This window comes from Mytilus californianus, unplaced genomic scaffold (assembly GCF_021869535.1).
Source record: "Mytilus californianus isolate M0D057914Y unplaced genomic scaffold, xbMytCali1.0.p SCAF_10, whole genome shotgun sequence".
NCBI classification, from domain to species: Eukaryota; Metazoa; Mollusca; class Bivalvia; order Mytilida; family Mytilidae; genus Mytilus; species Mytilus californianus.
The window spans coordinates 26,818,250-26,841,668 of NW_026262582.1; the positions used below are offsets into that span (position 1 = coordinate 26,818,250).

The window sequence follows — 23,419 nt, forward strand, 5'->3', positions numbered from 1 at the left end:
TGTTTGTTTTTACGAGATTTACAATCGGTAATCTACTGTAGCTTTATCTTCAGTTAGATGTCTGTCTGACCTTTTCTCCTTATCTTCTTACATAATATATAAAGAAGTATAGACAAAAGTAGCTTACATTGTATTTCAACCTTTTAACATTTTCATCAACGTTTGAAAGTAATGTTCGATAAATTCTTTTAATTTCGCAAAACAGATGTGTAATCTGTATAACTTTATTACTGAACGGCAGTTATTTTATTATATCTTATGACATTTCCTCGTTACATTACTTCGGTGTCATTTGGCAAAAAAATGAAAATGCTTCATTTATGGATGTTTAGATAAAAATCGAATGTACAATGTATGCATACTAAGCAATGTATTCAAAATTAAAAGAAAAATGTTATCTAAGAAAACTAATTGATTAAACATAATGGAATCAATGTATACAAAATTCGAATCCAGCTAGTTCATTTTCACTGTTATACGCGAGTATTACTATTGTAGAATAAAGTATGATGGGAAAAATGGTGTTTGTTAACGTTTTGAAGATACAAAATACTCAATTTGAATGTATAGTTTAACACAATTTCATTAAAATATGACTTTACAATGTACACCAACAGGATTAAAGACCAACAAAGTGGTATTTTAGCTCAGAATATAGAATATCGATTATTAAAAGTTTGTTTCTTTAACTAGAAGTGCGATTCATTATCAATGTAAGTGCGATCATTTCTGATGTGGGATTTTTTGAGGTGCGACGAATTTTCATTATGGTTTAAAATGATAATTGGACATGCAAACAATGACAATATTCATTTGATGACTTTGATATTGATGATATTTACAACTTTGAAAATTCATTCTTATCGTGCATGCTTACTTGAACATAGACGGGAAATAATCGCCGTATAGTTGATTCCAGACGTTTTCGTACTTGAGATATAAAAACCAATAAGCTGAGAGAAGCCAATAAATTATTTTTAAAATATGCTGAGTAATGTCCACAATTTGTATACAAAAATGTATTGTAAGCGTTGTATGCAAGTTAAGTCATAAATATAAATTTAAGACTCCAAATCTTAACTCGAACTATACTAACTGTATGATAAACGCACGTGTGTTTACAAACGTTGGTCACAAAAACTTCCTTACAACTGCCTCAAAAATCCAAACATAAAATAAATTTAAATGACACCTGATGTATGTGTAAATAGTGAGCGTAATACTGTCTTACTCTAGATTGGTAATTATTATGATTGATTTTCTAAAATAATCATCAGTTTACGAAATCGGTTAAAATTTGTTATCAATCTACATCAGAAATACATTACAGATACAGTAAAAATTGTATTTCAGTATTCGCACTTTGTACATGTACATGTATACACTGAGAAATGTATTAGCCGAATATTAAGTCTGAGGAAACGATTCATTAATTTAGAATAATAAGAGCTTTATCTTCATCGAATGAAATTTTTAATAATTGGCAGGTAAATCCTTTCTAACAATGTTAATATTGTACGCCCTAAATTGATAAGTACATAAAATGTCATTTATAATTAATCAATATACACTACTTTCGGTTATGAAAAGGTAAAGGCTCATTCATATGCTTTTCATTTCCCTTGTTGCATTTCTGAAAACAACGATTACTGGTAAGTTTTTTGTTTTGATACGCAGTGATTCTAAGGTTGTGTGATACAAAATGCATTATTTTCACAGTTAGGGTCTAGTAAATGTGAAGTTGTTGTTTTAGTCATAATATTCTGTGTATATAGAGACATCAGCTATTCTTCTTTGGGGAAAAAATCTAAATCTATATTTAGACCAAGACAAGACGTCATTCGAAATAGAGACAAATGTTATGTTTACATGATACTTTATCACTAAAGTTTAATTTGGTTATAATAAATACTGACAGTTAGGAATTTACAATCATCAGATTAGCGGACGTGTCTGTCAATAGTTTTTTTTATCTCGAAACATAGTCCACAGCGTTCTTTATGGGCGTAACTTTCCCATGACATCACATTACTTGTTGTTTTGTGTATACTGATGTTTTGCAAATTGAAACCATTATAATAATTAAATAAACATGTATACTCTAATTGAAAAGTCATCACTGCAACCCACGATAAATATATAACATTGGCGACGAGGATATGGAAAACATTTTTAAAGGACTTTATTTTTACAATCTGCTGAAATTTTAACACACACAAATTCGTTAGAATGCCTACATATGGTCGGATCGAGATGTTGTGGAATATATCGAATGATCGATTATAATAACAAGAAAAGGTCAAACTTTCTCAGTCTGTGGAGAAAAGACCTATAGATAGTTACGGACTTATGTGCTCCAGCAAAGCAAAACACAAAGACATTTGACAACCTGAAAGACATTTTAACTGAGCATTTATGACCTAAACAAATGATTATTGCAGAACGATACAAATTTCATCAATGCAAACTGGAAAGCCATGAAAAATTGATGGATTATTTAGCTAATCTAAGAATACTGGCTTTTAGTTGTCAATTTGATGCATTTCTATGGGAAGCGTTAAGAGACAGACTTGTTTGTGGAATGTATTTAAAAACCATCCAAAGGAAATTGATATCCGAAAGTGAACTTGATCTGCAAAAAGCTTTCGAAATTGCTGTTGGTATGAAAGCTGCAGAAAAAGAGACCAATGCATTTCAAAATGAAGTATCAACTACCCATAAAGTGACAAAAGGTCGTCAGATTGCTACCGCTGCAGAAAACCTGGACATAGTGCGAATATTTGTTTCTATAAGAATTCAAGATGTCATAAGTGCAAGGAAATTAGACATATTAGTAGAAAATGCATGAAATCGTTACCGAAAAACGAAATTTAAGACAACGTTAAAAGGAAATATAAAAAGAACACAAAATTTAAAGCGAAACTGTAGTAATTTCACCAGAATCGATATCAGAACCGGACGAAAACTAATTGGAAGTGTTCACTGTCAAAACATGAAGAACATCCGATAACAAATAACTGAAGCTAGATGTCAAGATTGAAGATGTTGATTACGTTATGGAATTAGATACAGGTGCAGCATTATCAATTATTGGAGAAGAAAAGTACAAAAATCACTTTTCGCGTATCAAATTGCGGATGAGCAATGTCAAATTGAACACCTGTCCAGGAAATCAAATCACAGTTATTGGTGAGGTAAATGTCAATGTGGTTGATGAAAAACAAACAGAACAGAAACATTGCCGTTAATCGTTGTAAAAGAGGGATCGTCTCTATTTGGAAGGAACTGGCTGTCAAAATTAACTGTAGATTGGAAACATACCAGATCAGTGACTACACCTTCTTCAGTTAAAGACAAGGTCAATGCATATGAACGTTTTCAAAGAAGAATTAAGTACAGTGAGAGGAATGCAGGTGTCGTTAAGGTGCCGACAGGTTTTAAGCCACGACTTATATCGTATACTTTGCGTAACAAAGTCGCAGATGAAATCTAATGTCTTGAAAAGCAAGATATTATTGAGAAATCCGAATGGGGGCAGGGGGAGAATTGTTCCTGTAAAAAAACAGATTGAAGTGTACGTATTTGCGGAGATTATAAAGTTACCATCATTTCATGTTAAGAAGTACCTCAGTACCCATTACCAAAGGCTGATGATTTGTTTTCGAGATTAAATGGTGGTCAGAAGTTTTTAGAATTGGATTTATCTCAGGCATATCAATAACTACATATGAAAATCCCGAAATCTAGTGACGATTAATACGCATTTATGATTATACCGCTATACGAAATTACCGTTTGGTGTTTCTTCAAGTCCTGCAATTCTCCAAGAATTTATGGATAAAGTTCTTGAAGGATTAGATGGAGTGGGATTATTCTAGATCATTTGATAATCAATGGAAAAAGTGAAAAAAATTCATTTGAAAAATTTAGAATCAGTGTTAAAACTCCTATGTTGGTATGGATTAAGGCAGAACAAATCTAAATATTCTCTTATAAAACCAGAAGTGAAATTTTGCATTTAATGTGAATATAGATGGTATTCAACAATCTCCGGAAAAAGGGGAAGCTATGTTAAATGTTCCCGAGCCAGAAATTGTGAAAGAATTGCAATCTTGGCTTGCATTAGTGAATTATTATAGGAAATTTATTCCTGATATGTCAACAGTGTTACAACCGTTAAATGAGTTGTTAGCAAAGCAGGCTAATTGGAATTGGAATAAAAATTGTAAGAAATCATTTCTGACAATTAATAAATTGTTGAGCTCTACAAAAGTGTTAGCTCATTATGATCGAAATTGGAATGTTAAATTAGCCGTTGATGCATCTCCATATGGTTTAGGTTGTGTAATTTCACATAGATATTAAAATAGAGTAGAACAAGAAATTACGTATGCGTCGCGCACTCTAACAGGTGCTGAAAGAGAAGCGTTAGGTAATAATTTTGGAGTTTTCATCAGTATTTGTATGGAGGAAGGTTCACGTTGATAACTGACAAACATACCCTGTCGTTACCACTTGGACCAAAAACTTGAATACCGATGTTAGCTGCTTCATGCATTCAAAGGTGGACAATTCTACTTAGTGGATGTCAGTACAATGTAAAGTGCATAATGTACAGCAAAAATTCATACGCTGATGGATTATTTAGACTGCCGTTGAAGGAAACCCTGTGTGAATCGCCGTTTAACATTTACTGGGAACAAGTGGAGAATAGAAATGAACAAACTGTGTACGAAATACCAGTCAATGTGAAGAATATTAAAAGAGAAACCGGTAAAGCGTCAACTCTTGTAAAAGTTACACATGCTAAATTGTATGATTGACCGAAATATACAGATTTTTCCAACCGAGTTGAAACCGTTAAAACCGTATTATCGAGTCAAAGAGCTGCCAAGGCTGTTTATTACGCGGAATACGAGTAATCACTCCTGAAAGATACAGAACTGATGTACTAAATAGTCATCACTGCAACCCACGATGAATATATAGCAACAAATAAATTGTATTATAATAAGGGCATGTACGTATGTTCTAAAGTTAATAAACAAAATCATGGCAAAATGTTGTTTTTTAAGAAATATAAAACAGACTGAGGGTCAAACCATTTTCAAATTGTGCCATTTTCCCTTACTATTTTGATTTGTTTGTATTTTTTGCCATATTTCAACGCAATGTGGTGTCATTTACTCTTTCTGAGAAAACAAAACATCCACCATAAAGGCCAGTATACCTTTGTTCTAATCGTTTTTATGATTGAATCGTCAATTTTGCAGTTGAATCTGCGATTTAATACTCTAAATACTTCAAGACGGGTTACACTCCCCTTTCCGCTGATTTTCCTTTTAATTATTAAAATGAGCTGTTGTTTCCTTGTTCAAACACTATATTTTCATTTCAAATACACTTTCAACTTAAATAGTACGTGTTGCGTTTGCAGTACTATTAGATAAGAGTATAACTATTTTCAAAGATTTGGTTGAAAACAAAAACGAGAGGTAGGTCCGTAAAACAATAGATTAGGGTATTTTATCAATTCAGTAGTGCTAAAACATTTTTTTCTCATCTAGCGCTATAGTGTAATACACATATTTGATATCTTCTGTATTGAAATAAAATCAAATTTAATAGGTCATCTTTCACCCTTAAATTTTTTCCGTCAGTAGTCAGTATTCTTTTGTATTTGTTTTACTGCTTATTGTTATAATCTCGTGTTGCCGTTGTGGGCCCATTAATTCGGAATAATAGATATTCGATTTTTAAGTTACACTGCAGGGTAAATACATGTATCCAATGTTTCAATTTAAATCAAATGGAAACAAACATTCACGTATTCCAACAGTGTTATGTAATTCATGCCAACCTGAAGGGATTGAGCTGTCAAGCCTCGTGATGGACTGAGCCCTAAACTAATACACCTTATCGCTATTTATCCGCCATTACTGGACATCACACAAGTTCCCGTAAAATTTTGACGTCATAATAGAAATATCTGACGCCACAATGGAAAAGTGATTGTTGTATGACGTCAAAAGTTCGAGCGGGACTGATTCTCGGGTCAAGCGGGATTAGCGATAAGGTGTATTAATTTAGCTTAAAATATCTATACTGCTTATGTTAATCTTTCATATGTTGACAAGTTGGACCCCTGGATTGATAATGTTTGTAATTGCCTTATCAACCTTCTATAATATTTAATTGAAACATAAATTTGCATACTTCTACTTGTAATTCTATACCATGCTGAAATAAAGACCGTTGTGCTATAGGTATAAGTTCAAAATCTGCATCAGGGAATAACAGTCCTACTGTGAGTTTGTCATTTAACATAAAATAATAATGTCAAATATGAGGAGCATTTATTGCTGAAAGCACAGAAAAATTACATTCCAGTTAGGAATAAAAGAACTTTTAGTTTTGATTGAAAAATGTATCCTGACAAACTATTGATGAATATGTTCTCCAAAACAGAATATATAATTTTCTAAAATATAATGCTTTATACTTCCTACCTCTTTAAAAATGAATGATTTCCGATACTATTTTTAAATCATTTACAATAATGTTTGCCTTGGCTAGAAGTATATTTTACAATTGAGGAGATCCATTTTGTTAAATGGTTATGTTTATTAATTATAAATCTTCAACCAAAGTTCCCTTGCAACTTTAAAGCAGTCAGCATAAACGTGAATTTAGTTTAAAATGACAACAAACTGGAATTAAGGCTAAACTACAAATGGATTGATTAAACTAATAGAGCCGAAAACTGAAATATACTTTTCTCTCATTCCAATTTAAGAAGTCTGGTCACATCCTGTTCGACAAATCAGTAAATGTTTCATGTATATTTTTTTTTGTTACTTCAAATGGCAATATGTCTGATGGAAGTAAAAAGAATTCAATAACTCTGCAAATAGTTTTATATCCCCGAATCACAAATAACGCAACTATTGAAAGGAACCATTTAGTGATCGCCAGTATTATCAATGCTACAGGGTCAAGTTGGAAATCGACAACCTTCTCCAATTTTCGAGAAAAAAATACTTTCCAAAGAGAGACTAGTGTTAAATTTCAACAGATCGTATGAAGACAAAAATAAATTAACAGCGATAATATATTTACATTTAAATAATGTTGATTGTGTGAGCGTCTTGTCTTCCGACAAAACATAACAGGATGGTGTCAAAATATCGCGAAAAGCTGACTCGCACTTGCTTTATCTGATGCCTTGTTCAGCTTTAAAATTACGTCGAGTGTTAGAAAACATGTTTGTGACAACCTGATTTAAGACTTAAATATGTATAACATGTATTATAGAATATATTGTCGTTTCAATATTGAATCATTATGTCATTATCTTAATATCTTAACATCGGTCATTCGAAGATGAATCAACGGTTATGGGTTGTATTAACTATTCTGAACAAAATACAATTTCTTAGTAAATAGAATGTTGAAAATTCTCTATGGTTTGAAATGCATGCCTTTCACTCGAAGATGGTCCACAGCCCTCTTTCTGTTAAACATCAATGCCACCAATAACAAGTCGAAGTAATTTGCTGCATAATTTTTAAGCATCAGCTTTGTCTGAAAAGAACTGCGTTTAGACATTATACCGGATAGTAGATGCTGTTCAATGACTTGACAAACTAGTTTTATCTGTGATCAGTTTTTCGTTTTATAATAAATTATGATGGAAGTTTCTAAACTTAAACAGCGTTACCAAAGGATTTGTTTCTGTCTACGTTCACGTTCTAGTATTACAGTGGCGTAGAAAAACGCTGTTCTATAGTGATGCTGCTCACCAAAAAGAGTTTAAGGATACCAAAGGAATAATCAAACTCATAAGTCAAAAACGAACTGACAATGCAATTGCAAAAACGAGCTGACAATGCTATGACAAAAAACGAACTGACAATGCCATGACAAAAAACGAAAAAACGACCAAAAGGCAAAACTGAAATGCAACTTTGTTGAATCTTTTTTTACATTTGATTAATGCAACATAGGTGCATGTCGTGAGGTGGATTGCTTTCTGTTTCGTTAGACACGATATTACAAATTCTAAAAATAACTTTGTCCTTCCAATAAGTGTAACATAACTTCCGACCTCTTGTGCTATGTATATCTTGGCAGTTTTCCTAGAGGTAAACTACAACTGGTAAGGATTTTATTCCCAAACCATGAGGTCAGATTAGATATTCGATAAGTTCATACTTATGTCATCGGCATTTCAAATAGTTCCAGTTTTTTTCTCTGACAAATGATATGAACAAATTGTGCTATGCATCTATATATATATTTAGTAACTGCAAATAGGAAAGCTTGTGTATATTCAAAAGAGATCTATACAAAAGACTGGGCATGTTAACAAGACACAGATTACGTTGTTGAATTAAAACTGAAATTCAAACACAACTTTAATGTGGGCAGGTACAGCAGGTGGTCAAAAGTCCCCAAAATGATACCTTGGTCATACATGTTAGAATTAGTTTCAGTTACACATTGGTTTCTTTAATGCTATGGTTTTACACTTAGCACGATTCAAATATTGAACTGTTCTGTGCTGTTAGTCAATGTGAAAAGGATTAACATCTCCTAGTGAAGGCTCTGTATAAGTTTTTATTCTGCATTAAATAGAAAGGGAGAATAAGACAATTTAGACTCTCATGTTTTCTCAGGAATGTTTTCCCTTACATCTCACTTATTCATGCAAGCTTTAAACATTGATAATTGTTCGGCTTGCAAACGTTGACGTTCAATTCCAGACGTCTTTGTTGTTTACTGATGCAAGTGTTCCTATTTAACCCAGTTTCAACTGTTCCCCATAAAAAGAGTTCTGGCTAATGCAAGGCGTCGATCAAGGCCATTGTATAAAATCCTTTCCAAAGAGAAGTAGAAATTTATAATGATCCAGAAGTATTTTATTGCTTCGTGAATTCTGTCCCAGTGGTACATCTCTTGGTTCAACATGGGGTTAAATGTCGTAACCAAGGTTTATAACAACACGATTAAGAGCTTTGATGTGTTTGGCTATCTGCAATAAAATTCAATTAAAAACTGTTTATTGCGTTATGTATAGTCTTTCTGCCTTTATACGTCCATATTTTTATTCATATCTGTACTATCTCAACATAATAATACCATACTCTTTCCATATCATGTTACCTGCTTTGTCCATACTGATTTTTTCTGTTTTCTGAGATATGAGGAGAGTGTTTATAAATCTTTGATTTGAGAAAAATTTCCGTTTGATTAAAACTTAAGCAAACTCTATATAACCATGTGTTAAACAAGAAGTTGTTCAACAGGGTACTTACTCTTGTTTACGCAACCTTTATAACAGATTCACCACTGGCTTTAACTTGTTACAGTTAACAAAAAGATCAACAAATATTATTATACAAGTATGTATGGACCAGTTCTTACCTCTTTTCAGACGTGTTATTGTCAGTCCTAGGATAGAACTGTCCAAAAATGGTCGAGGGTAGAACTGGCATACTTCTAAGATAGAATATTTTAATTGGCGTACGTGAGAGCGGACCTCTGGTCATGATTTAAAACAATTCTAGTCGTCTAGCAAGTTTATGCAATTAACTGGATTTTTACTGTCAGGCATATTTTTATAAAAGGGTTAAACAATAAACATTATAGAAGTAAATGCAGTATTTCATGTAGATGCATGTTAATTCTGTTATTTCTCCATGTTTATAATTAAATGTTGGTCAAATATATGTTATATTATTTTAAAAAATGCTTAAGGAGTATAGTCAATATATTTCTATAAGTTTCGTAATTGCTAGCAATAAATGTTGCAAATAATGCTGTTCGAAACGCGCTTTGGGGATGTTAATTCCATTAACATATTTAGATTACACAGTGACCATTTCATGTTAGAGTGTTTTTATACCTGCATTTACTTGATTGGACCTCTATGAAGTTGAAACTACATGATGTTTACTTGCAACTGGAAAATCCTCAGTCATCGACTGTGATTGCTATGATAACAAATAAAATAAAGAGCTAAAACTTATGATTCTGAATTATTAATACAGTTTTGGCTTAGATGTTACGATGTTATACCATTGTGATATTACAATAGGTTTATCATACAATATGTTAATTTAAAACTACATGACGTAAAGATGAAAGTTTAGATTAAAAGAACCAGTTTGAATTTCGCGGGTAGCTTATTAAAAAATAGGATCACGTTCTTTTTCAGTTATCGAGGATGGGCGTTGGCCACATTGATTTCAGTATAGTGTAGATATCGTGTCCGACAGCGAGAAGAATTTAAATGAAGACATTGATGATAAATTACAACAAAATTGAGGAGTCGACCTAAAGTTTGGCCAAAAGGTGATGAAGTCGGAAACCACCTTTAAATCCAAAAAAAAGATGCAGTTTGAATTTCATGTGGATGTGTTGGAAACTATAGACTCCGCTATTTCTTGTATTGAGAAGAAACGTCCGAATAAAGACATTTCATATTTACACCTGCTGAATAAACGGAATAAGCATATAAGGATCGCGAAGTCCAGAGGCAGTTAGAAGATTGTGAGTAAATACTTATCTGATGAGATAGCGAGTGATTAGGAAGATGAGAAATGCATCCGGGCCGCGTAAAACAGGACAGTCAAGAAGATTAAGGCAGCTAAGACGGACAAAAAGCAGCATGGTAGGAAAAGACTCACAGAAGCAGCTGTTCGTCGTTTCAACAGGTTCAGTTTACTGGACATTCTGGTGGTAATGGTTTTCAATTTCAGTCCTTTCGTGCAGGGGCGTCTGACGGCGGAGCCCTAGGTAAGCAGAGACCTTCCGACGTCTACAAGTGTGGATTTTATGGGCATATATTGAAAGAATGTCGCAGTAAAAGCTAGAATATAGTACCGAGAGCACCTGCTCCTTAAAACAAATTTAAAAAAAAAAAGAAGCTTTTAAGGTACATCAATCATTTAATATTGACATTTATTTTGATACGATGAAGATGTTTCTCATATAGCTGTAAAGGGCAGATCCAGATCAAATACTTTAATTTGAACAAGATATTTTGTTTTGAACGTTACCAAAGGAGGTTATAAAATTCCTTTTTTTACAAGAGCCTCAATCTGTATTTTTGACAAATAGTATGTCTGCTTGTAGAAATGGTATGTTTGTACTTGAACAATGTTGAAGATATTTCAGGTCTGCTTTAAAAAAGGAGTTAGTTATAGAAGTATCGAGCAGACTGCACGTTGTGAACCATTTAATTTAACAGTTGAAATCGGAGCAAAAACATAGACTTGAACTGGATTTAAGACATGTAAACAAACATGTGTTAGTAAACAAAATTAAATTTGAAGATGTTAAATTTGCTAACAATATGTTACAAATAATTCTGTTGGGTTTCTTCTTTTTTTTAATTTAAAATCATGTTACCATCATTTTTATACATTTGATCTATATCAGAAGTACATATATTTTGGTTTTTTCATCGAAGTTTGATGGTGTTAAAAAATACTATGTATTTACAGTACTATCCTTCGGATTGAAATAAATTGGTTATGCATTTACAACGGTTTTACAACCACTATTCGGGAACTACTTGAGAAAGGGTATGTAAGTTGTCTTATATTTAGACTACGGATGAGGGTTAGCTGATTATAGCGAAGTATGTAAATCGCATGCAGATATCGTTAAGTCAGATTTAATTTCGTCTGCATTTGTGCAAAATGTGTAGGAAAGTATTTGGTCCCCTTCTTGTTTATTGAAATTGTTGGGGTTTATATAGAATTTACAAAAAAGTTTTTTGCAAATTCAAGAGCAAAAAATAGTACCCTTGAAAGAATGCATAGTATTAGTTTTTAAGTCAGAAAGCTTTCAAAGATTTGCTTCAAGGTTATATTTACTCCAGCAATCGGTAACGTTACTCAAATAAAAATTAGAGCAGTTTTTGTTGTGATCAACGAACGAGAAGATTGGGATCAGTGTATCGACATTACCTTATATAGTGATTTGATTTTTTAGTTCATGTTTTTGGAAAATAACGTACATCTATTTAATGGCTATTTCTTTATCATAAAAGGCAAATGAGTTTAGTTTTTATTGTAATTCAAAAGATATAGATGCAGCAGGTTTTCTATAAAGCTCAACACATTTTTATGTTTTTATATTGCAATCCTGGTTAAATCCTGGTTCTCATTGGCACTCATACCACATCTTCTTATTGATATCAGAAAGTATTGATTCATTTACATGTAACTGGCATGCAGAAGATAACTGGTTGCTACCACCAGTGATGCTGTCTGATAGAGTCGTTAATCATTTAATTAAATGTAAAGATGTTGGTACTTTGGAAGTTCTAAAGTGGTCCTTTTTGCCGTTTATACGTTACTGTTTGATAAAGGTTTAGTTTATAAACCATATGTTAAAGATGTAAATGAGTTTTTTTAAGGCAAATAGAATATTTGTTTCTAGGCATAACGTAAATTCGACTTTTTGCCAAATTAGCTTTTAAAGTAACCGTTTGAGCAATAAGATTGAATGCTTAAGAAATATAATATTATACTTATTTTACAGATAGGCGATGTTAGTCACTGGACAACTGGATTTATATAGTCATTATAAAGGTCACTGTACTCTAAGTGTTTTGGCATAGGAATGTCACCTAACTGATGTGATTGTTCCTTCCTTGTTGTCACTTGACTTACAGTTGTTAATTGTTTTATTGCGGTAACTGGACATAGGATTTGTTATAATCACTGAATCTAGAGTGTTTTTGTCACTGGACTTGGCAGTTATGGTCACTGTACCGCTTGAATGGACTGATAAATTTACAAGGTAAATATCGATTTATTTTGTCATTACTAGAAACATTTAAAAAAATTCAAAAGACTATTTTCGGAATTTTCTTTTATTACAGAAAACTTTTACAGCTGGTTTCTGGAAACAGAGTTATAATTTCTACCCCCCCCCCCCCTTTCCCCCAGTTGAAACAAACTCTTTACAAAACTTCATCATCAGTACTAGATTGGAGGTCTAAAACTACAGTGTTGAAGTACATTGGGTATTTTTATAAAATGGGCACGAACATATCAAGAAATATCTTCGATACTACCGTGTGATGAAGTATATGTCAGCTTATATTTGCAAAATCTATTAGATACCAGTAGTCAATGCAGTGGTGTTGAGGCTGCATTTTACAGTATTTAGTGAGCACATCATATTGCGGGTATAAAGAATCCTTGTGATTGAGATTTTGTAAGAAGTATACTTGACGCATCTAAACATATATTATCTAGACCGATTCAGAAAAAAAATGATCACTTTATAAAACAAAAATTTGAGACATAATCAGAAATTAGTTTTATTATTTTATTAGAGAATACAGCTTGGTTTGGGGTTTTAGTTAGTTTCAGCAATTAAGTATCGTTGTGCACAACAATGTGTTATGTGTGTTTGACCAAGTGAATTTTGAACTACTTAAATATATTTGCTTTGTTCCTACAATCCGAACAAACCATCAGGACCTGGTTGTTCAAAAGTGTCGTTAGGCTAACAACTAGTTAAGCCTAATAACTCGTTAAAGTTTTACATTGTTGTGATGCTTATCACTGCGTTAAATTATGTTGTTCAAAACAATTTAACGACTGGGTTAACTAACAACTTGCTTAAAAATTTAACAACTCTTAATTTTAATATTTACCAATAATTCCCTGTTGAAAATTAAATTTAACCAATAATTCCTCCACTTCCTGTTTGAAAATGGCTGAACAACAACCCCAAGAGAAAATACCCAGAATAAGAGGGCAGAACTTTTCCAAAATGGAAGTTAACCTCATTAGTAGAAGAGTGGTTGAGGAACTTGTTTTGTTGAGGAGAGGAAACGGACAGGAGAAGGACCTTCTCCAAAGCCCATCAGTGTTGCTGAGGAGAACATCATCAATCTTTGAAAGATACCTCCTATTTCAAAGGTATTGATGAAGGGATGGAGAATTCAGTAGGTAGGTATTTTAGATAGATGAAGTAATGCAATGCGAATGTTATTACTTTGTAAACAATAAATCAGTTATTTGTTGAATTGCTATCATTGATAATAATGCAGAAAAATTGAAAACCAAAGCGCGTCGTCTGCTATGACAGTAGGATATCCTTTTGACAGAAATTCCCTACAGACGGCGCCGATGTGCTAAAAATAGAATTTAATATCGTGTAATAATTTTAACCTTTCTGTTACCTTTCATATATAAAAATTCCTTGGTATGATCTTGATGAGTAATAATTATCACATACAAATCAGATTATCCATATAAAGATGGTATAAATATTGTTTTATAAGAGTTGAAGTTTGTTGGCCATCACCTTTGGTGGTCAATCGTGTAATACCCCTTATATCTTTTTTTTATTACGATGAAAAAAATAATTCGAAAAAATTAAAATGTAATAACATTTTCAGAGAAAAACGTTTTACTTTAAACTTGTTAAAAGATAATTTTAATTTCAACAAAAGTAATTTGTAAATACCATATACATCGTAGTGGCAATGAATACTTTACTACAGTCAATGTGACATGTTTATAGGGCATGCATTATAAATACAAAATTGAGTTATCTTTCTTTGTGTCTGATTTTTTGTATTTTTCACTTGAAAGAGAGAAACATGTGAGAGCAGAACAACAGAATTCAGTATACAAGGTGTGTATTTAAATAAGATATCCATGCATACACGTCCATAAATTACTAAAGAAATTTTGTTTGATGCTTGTCTGATGAAAATCAATTTATCTAAAAAAAAAAAAAAAGATCCATCTATTTGCTTCTGATCGATTTCAAGGATTTGTATAGTAGTCTGTAACCTTTTATAACTTATTAGTATTTAAGAAAAAAATGACAGTTTCTAATACATATTTTTTTTTTAAATTGCGGGCCAAACACGTTTAATAAATGTTTTATAAAAGTTCCTAATACAGATTTATATAAGCAAGGGTTTATAAAATGTTAAAACTGACTGGAAATTTGCAATATTTTTATAATTGTAACCATGGGTCAATAAGTGAAGAGTGGGATTTTTTGCCTATGTTGAAATTAATTTTGTATACATTTTCGAGTGCAATTGTAATCAATGAAGGATAATGTTCATGCATATCGATCCTTTGTATGCATAGTATATAAATGACAGCTCGTGAAAACAGAGACAAGAATAAGATTATTCAATTGTTATTCTGTGTTATTCTATTTGAATTGGATATAATGAAGGGTATAAATTATCTATCTAATATCCCAAATAACAGGATTGTTAAACAAAATATAATTAAGTGACTTCTATTTCAGAAAGCTCATCATCTGATCAGATATATTCTGCTGAACCTGTCAGCTCACAAATTCCAGCACAGATTACTGCTTCAAGATGCCAGACAGCTGATGGTAATTATTACTTAGATAATTGCATTTTGATTTGCAAATTATTTTTACAATTCTGCTTTTCATAAATGGGACGATGCAATGTTTTAGGATCAATATTTTATGTAAGAACTCAATTTGATACATATGGCTGTGTAAAGAAATACTTATAAAAATGCATTATGGAGTGTCTTATACAGGGTCTCTGTAATAGCATGATTTAAGTTAATTTTGTATCTATTGTCTTTCTTTCATTCAAATGGTTTTAATATATTTTCTATTGTTGTTTTAATTGTCACAGAACATAATGACTTATGGATAGAAGTAGAAGTTATGTTCAGTTTTGCATTTTTACAATACCCTTCCCCAATATATGCTGTTCAGTTGATGGAGATTTTAAGTCCTGTACATGTATCTTGACTAAAACATCCAAATATAAATATTCAAATATGCATCCATTTCATTTGAACTTTGGTGGTAGCTGTCTCACTGGCAATCATACCATATCTCCATTTTTTCGTATAATAAACATATATGCAATGTACACACATTCAACAGAGGAAATCTTAATGTTTCTCAAATCAAACCTTTTAGAACCACCATCCTTTTGGAGAGTATCTGGATTAGGAGACTAGAGCAGCTTCAACAGAGAAATGAAGAAACACCTGTTACTGTACATGCCAGCCTACCAGTGCGTGCCTAAATACCTCTTTCAGCTACCAGCACTCAGCAAACCCCAAAAGCCAGGTATATGTTTTATATGAAAGAATACAACAGCGTTTATAATGTGTTTACACTAAGTCAGTTGGGGGTGTACGGATTCATACTTTAGTGAATGGGAACATGATTTATTTAATACTCATTAAAAAAATTTGGCCATTCTGAAAAGCCTAGCCATTAACATTTGAATACTGATACACATTCTTTAAGTGCCTGAATAAAACAATAGTCTTAAACTCATAGTGCATAGTACATTAGGTTATAATCAGATGTTGTTTAGTTGTTATTTCAATAGGTGAATTTTCAAAAATATATTTACATGGAGATATTTCAAAAAAACACTCCCATCAATGTTTATATGAGATTTTTATGCATATTTTTTTTATGAATATACCAGTCGTTGAGCTTCAAAACTAGTTTGAAAAGGAGAACTGAATGGCTAGACTTTATGAAATGAATAATTATATACCTTTGATACCCTGATTTGTTTAATAAAAATGATTCTTGTGTGTTCAAATATTTCCTGTAAATAGGTATCATAATTCCAAATCAGATTATCTCATTTAAATACCTGTTCAAAATAAGATTCAAAGAAAAATATCCCAAATACTTATTTGTAGAATTAATTGCACAAAACTCTTCATCACCGTTTGTTTAAATCTTAATCAGAAGCACTGACCAAAATACTCTGTTATAAATTGAATCCCTTTAATTTTTGTCTAGCGAGACATAGGTATTACTATCCGGCGGCGGCGTAAACTATTTATATAAAGCTTTATATTTCAGAAGGTAGAAGACCTGGATGCTTCATTTCTTGTATGCATATACCTTATGACACGAAGTTTCCGTCAATCATATTTCCATTGTCTTTGACCTCATTTTCATGGTTCAGCGACTGCTTGAAAAAAAAATTGAGATTTTTTGTCATGTGAATTTCTCGCTTATTATGAGTAATAGGATAACTATATTTGGTATATGGTTTTCTTGCAATGTGTTCATGTCCGTCAGACAGAGTTCACATGACCTCGACCTCATTTAATGGATCCGTGATCAAGGTTAAAGTTACGTGATTAGGTCTGTTTCTCAAATACTATAAGCAGTAGGTCAACTATATTTGGTGTACGGAATGATTGTATTGGGTACATGTCAGTCTGGTAGGTTTCATCCGACCTTGACCTCATTTTCATGGTTCATTGGTCAATGTTAAGTTTTTGTGTTTTTTTTCCGTTTTTCTACTACTATAAGCAATAGGTCAACTATATTTGGTGTATGGAATGATTGTAAGGTGTACAAGTCTGTCTTGCAGGTATCATCTTACCTTGACCTCATTTTCACGGTTCATTGGTCAATTTTAAGTTTTGTGTTTTAGTCTGTTTGTCAAGTACTATAAACAATAGGTCGACTATAGTGTATGGAATGATTGTAAGGTGTACATGTCTGTCTGGAAGGTATCATTTGACCTTGACCTCATTTTTATGGTTCAATGATCAATGTTAAGTTTTTGTGTTTTTGGTCTGTTTTTCAAATACTAATAGCAATAGTTCAGCTATATTTGGTGTATGGAATAATTGTAAGGTGCACATGTCTGTCTGGCAGGTATCATCTGACCTTGACCTCATATTTATGTTCAGTTTTTGTGTTTTGGTCTGTTTTCAATTGTAAGGTGTGTATGTCTGTCTGACACAAATTATCTGACCTTGATCTCATTGTCATAGATTTTTAAAAATGTTACGTTTCTGTAATACGTTTAGTTAAAACCTTTATCTTTAAGACTTTTAACATAAAATCAATGATCAGTAAAGCAGGCGAGACTTTTCAGCGTGTGCACTCTTGTTCTTTTCTATTTTTGTTTTAAAGAGTATTAGTTAAAGGTATACACATTGATGAGTAAGTTGTGGAAATCTTTTCCTTTGGGAAAATAATCATACCTAGTATATATTTAAAGTATATACCGGTATTTTTATCGACAATATCTACTAAACATTAAAACTTTTATATTTCATAGAAAGAAAGCGGATGAAGAAAGCTACGAGAAAACTGCAAACGACGTGTATGAGTTGCAGTGTCAGGTGTTGCAAAGCGAGTTGAAAAGAAATCAGACCAAAATGGAACTATTCGATAAGCAAATGGAATTCTATAACATGATGAAAGGTTTTTTTAAAATAACTGTACCGTTTCAATGTTGAAGCTCTACCTAATTACCTTTAATCAGCATTTATTTATCGTTCCATATTAATGTTATTTTTTTCATATGTTTTATTATTATTGATGAAATGCATATTTAAAAAAAAGCTTTTTTCAATGTTTTATTCGTGGATTTCAGCGATTAAAAATGTGGAGGAAATGTGATCTCTGACAGCTCTTCCATTCTGATCACCAACGAAACGTTCCCCAAGATCTCCCTCATTGCCTATCACTACTCCATCATATTCGATGTCCGGTTCATTCAATAAGATGCAAATGTTGTGAGAAATAGCACAAGAAATGATGATAGTGCATGCCTTGCTTGGTGTCATTCTTATCTTAAACCAAAAAGTAAAAGTAATGTACAATATATAATTACAGGGCCACAAATTTCCAGCTTTGGCCTTAGTTTTCAACTTTATAAGACTAAGATAAGCTCACAAATATATTTTATAATGCAAAGCATTTTTTTATTTTGTATAGTTTTACACCTTTTTTAAAGTTTCAAATGTTAACAATGAATCTATTGTTTTTGGTCAGGACATAAACAGATTTGGCTTTGAAATTGCATGTTTCAAATTTGTCTGATCATCCGAATGTGTTCGCTTTTGTTCCTCTCTGAATTAACAGTTATCATATTGATATGGATAATAATTGATATATAAAATTTTAAAAGTAATTTACTGCTAATTATTTAGATAATTATTAATTTTCAGGAGCCAATGTGACTTCAAGTCCTTCTTTGCATAGCAATTCGTATAACATATACCTCTGAGTGTAATATATGGAACCGTCTCTTAAGACTTCCAAATGTCCTCTCAATTACACTTCTGGTTAACGAATGGCATCTGTTGTGTTTTTTCTGTTGGTTTTGTACAGGATTCTGGTATGGGGTCATCAAGAAGGAGCGGCAAGGATATCCACTATCTCCAAGAAGTTAGCCATTTCCCAATCCGTCATTTTGTTCCTTACATGTACAGACCTATGTAACGATTTAGATTTTTTAAACCAATTCTTTAGTTTTAACAACAAAAAGTTCTAAAATACTGCAGATATAAAAATGACATTGCAATATTATATAACTTCCTTCAAAAACCCTTATCTAATACACTGCAGTGGTAATAAAATATGATTTATTACAGACTCCAGTAACAACATTTACAAGGCTTGAATTCCTTTTAAGTTCAGTGTAATCAAGTATACTTCTCCCTTAAAATGCACGTGAGAGATGTGAATAAGCATTGTTTTTTCAATACACTCAGTCTGTGAATACCAATCACAGAAAATACCATCAAAACAACTCAAATGATGAAAGGGAGTGAAAATACGTGGATTTTTTTTTACCTCCCTCACAGGTGATATGTCTTAAGATGAAGATCTCATTTTTTTTTAAATAAGAAAAAGTCTTCCTTCTTTAATTGTTGCGTTGGCATGTATGGCATATATATTATTATTATTACAAAGTATCAGCCATAACAACAATCAAACTCAGTCAGAGCAATCACCAGTGTATACAATATTCAGAAACCATTCCAATATTAAATGAAATATGATCAAAATGTTTTAAAACTTACCATTTGTGTCTTCAACTACTTGCAGAAAACTTCCAGAGCTAAACATCTCAGGGTCACCATTATTTGCTGTGGTACAGTCAAAACATGATTTCTGTTTGTTTGTCTTCTTTCATCATTACTAATTTAGTTTGACAAAAACATTATTCCATTTCTCACAAAGCTGTAGCGTTGTCTAAACTCCTCATTTGTGAAATTTAAGGTTAGGTCATCTTTGAGTCGAAAATTTCTTTCTTTTCCTTGAGCTTTTTGAAGGCGGCCATATTTAACAAACATTTTAACATTTAATCGAATGTACATGTATGTTCAAGTGTTCAGTATGAAATACATATATTTGATTTTTATTTTTTTACCGGATGGAACAAAGGCTGAATATAATCATTGCCTTTAAAACATTCATATGCAATAATATGGGATCAAATAAATCTTTTAACAGATAACAAAATTCAAATCTAAAATATAAGAACTTGATATTACATTACATGTATAAACCGGTATGCAAAATAAAATGTAATATAAATATTCATGTTCATATAGAATGTAAAATTGAAAATGGAAATGGGGAATGTGTCAAAGAGACAACAACCCGACCAGAAAACAGCCCAAGGCCATCAATGGGTCTTCAACATGTGTACATGTGAACAATTCAACAAATGTATGTACCACTGATATCTACTACAATAAAATATCTAAAATGTAGGTGCTGCTATAGCTTTATATATGTAAATTGATAATCATGATGTATGTCATGCTTGCCTTATATCATGTATATTGTCTTGCAATATTGTTAATTTTCATTTTTATCGTTATCATTTTCATTTTCATTTTATTTGTTTGTTTTATTTGTTAAATTTTTTAATATCTTTTCATTTAAACCGAATAACTGTGCCCTTCTGTATTTTTGTATGTTTATATGCTATGTTTACAATGTGTAAATGTATCTAAGCATCATATGCTATTGACCAAATACATGTAAGACATGGTCAATTTGTACTTTTTCACCAAATAAATGATTTATTTTAAATGTAATCAGTATTTACCAAATACATGGTATACATTTATCTATGTATGGTTCAAATATTCTTTATGTGTACAAGTACGATATTTGCCAAATACATGGTCTGACTCGTGAATGAAGTTCACACACAAATAATAACATTTACAAAATTATAATTCATTTGAAAAATCCCACATCAAATTAACAATATAACATGCTTATGTTTCTGCTTGTAAGATTCCATCACACAGGTCATTTTCGTCATTTGTAGAATTATCACTAAGGGCTGAAACTGTGTAATTTTGGCATTTAAATCTCAGGCTGATTTGTTTTACAATTTGTCCACTACGCCTCCAGCAATGCCCTATCATCTCACACTACATTGCGCTAAATTAAAGCCAGGTTGTATCTTTGGATTGTTTGTTAAAGCTTGAGTGAGAAGTGATATAGAGCTGTGTCTTAGTATCAAAACTTTGTAGGACGACGAGAACAAACAAACTAAACATCTTCCGACTAAAACTTGTATAAAATCCACCAATGCCATTTCAACTCACACTACATTACACTAAATTATAGCCAGGTTATAACTTTCAAACATTTGTTAAAGGTTAAGTGAGACGTGTACTCGCACTTGAAAATCACCTACGAATTTTTCACGTAATGAAACAACATTCCTGGACACTGTCATATACAAAAAAGCAAGATTCTCAAATGAAGACATACTAAGTATTAGACATAAAAACACATATATATCAATATCTGCACACACACACACAGGTCACACCCAAAAACTGTTTTCCAAAGATTTATTAACATGATTAAAGGTGAATATTGAGATACATCAGAAACACAAGCAGGAAAGCTGAACTTAAAAACAGCTATAGAGAAACGCCAGAAGATAAACTGCAATTTTAACGGATGTTTGGAAATTTTCGGTATCTAACTATACCAAAAACCTACAAGAACGACATCGTTAAGCAAAACTAAAATTATGTGAATTAATTGGAAGTAAAGCTATGTCAGTATGTCACGAAATAGAAGTTCCTTCATAATATAAGTTCCAAATTGAAAAAAATATTCTGGAATATTATTTCCACAGGAATAAATATTACAGAATATATTCCTAACGGAATAAATGATATAGACTATTTGTTCCAATAGGAACAGATATTATGACATTGTTTATAAAAAAGTTTCCAGTGGAACTTCTGTTAGGCGGAACAAATATACGTTGACAAGTATGTATTGTCTTTCGGAAACAAATTAATTCATTTTTGCATAATGCAACATGTAATAGAATAAATGAAAAATTTGCAATATATATTTTTTATAAAGACTGAGAGAAAAATGGACTATTAATATTTTCTCAGGGAATGCTACGTTTATATTTTATGTAAAACATGGAAATTAATACATATTTCCTTCGAAATTAAAAAAAAACGTACTTTAGAAGGAACAGGCCTGTCAAGGCCGAAATAGTGAATACTAGAGATAAAGAAAATCAACCAGCCGGACGATGGGACAGGGAGGGGTGGTTACGTGTGATTTCATTGAAAACAAACGATGACAAATATATAACTGAAGGCGTAGAATGCTGTGAAGATAGGAACTGTGAAGTAAATATTTGTGTTTTGTATGGCCATTATATGAATAAGGCAACAAAGATATGTACCTTGTAACATTACGTAATGGAACAACCATATAACTCTAAATTTTAATTCTGAAATTCTATTACGTACCAGGCAAGCATTAAATTATTTATTATTTTTGAGAACTTAAAATTAAATTTAATGCATGGCAAAAACTCTCAATCAGAATCTTTTTTTTTTCCTTCTCCATATCAAAATATCTATCGCTCCAAAGTTTGGAATCAGAATATGTTTAAAGAAACAAACCATAACCACCACTCCCCACTCCCCACCCCCTTTCTCTGATTTGAATTATAGTTCCCTAATGTAAAGTTTCTACAATGGCACTTGTTTGACCATACTATGTTTGACTGAACTTGCATCCTTAAAATCTGAAAGTAAGCGTTTCCTGAATCTCAAAGTAAGCGTTTCCTGAACCTCAAAGTAAGCGTTACACATCGATGTTTAGAAAAACGGCGAATAAACCTGAGCATGATACGTCAACTTTTTTTTTAAAACAATGTTAATTGCGGATGAGATTGTTAAAATTTGGATATGTTTGGTTTCAAAGTGTGTTTCAAGACAACGCAGTTCTTGTAAAAACGAAATAACTTTCATTTATCATTCGAAGATACAATAAAAATGAAACTGGATACCTGGTTATTTGTTTTGTTCCGTCAACTTCAATTTCATTCAAGAAAATTGGTACTTCATTATTTTTTTAAGATTGTAGCAACCTACCTTTCCACCGTTGCTGTAATTTTCTTACGCAATATCGGAAATTACGCGTTTCCGGAATCAGAAAGCAAGCGTTACTTGCGATTGAACCGGAAAGAAAGCGTTCTGAATATACGCCGTGAAGTAACTCAACTTTTTGACCAATTTTCAAGTTGAGGTTCCAACTCAACTCGATATGTGCTTCCCATGGTCAACACATGAGAAGA

General features: G+C 32.0%; 1 long non-coding RNA gene across 2 annotated transcripts; it reads left to right on the forward strand.

Moving 5' to 3' along the window:
- Window positions 1-1,580: 1,580 nt before the first annotated feature.
- LOC127717863 (uncharacterized) lies at window positions 1,581-20,879 on the forward strand. 2 transcript variants are annotated; one of them, XR_007989444.1, is made up of 6 exons: window positions 1,581-1,652; window positions 12,556-13,979; window positions 14,628-14,670; window positions 15,307-15,399; window positions 15,970-16,122; window positions 18,101-20,879. It is a non-coding gene; the product is annotated as an uncharacterized LOC127717863 (long non-coding RNA). The 2 variants fall into 2 exon arrangements; XR_007989443.1 differs by having other exon boundaries at window positions 14,628-15,399.
- Window positions 20,880-23,419: the final 2,540 nt, after the last annotated feature.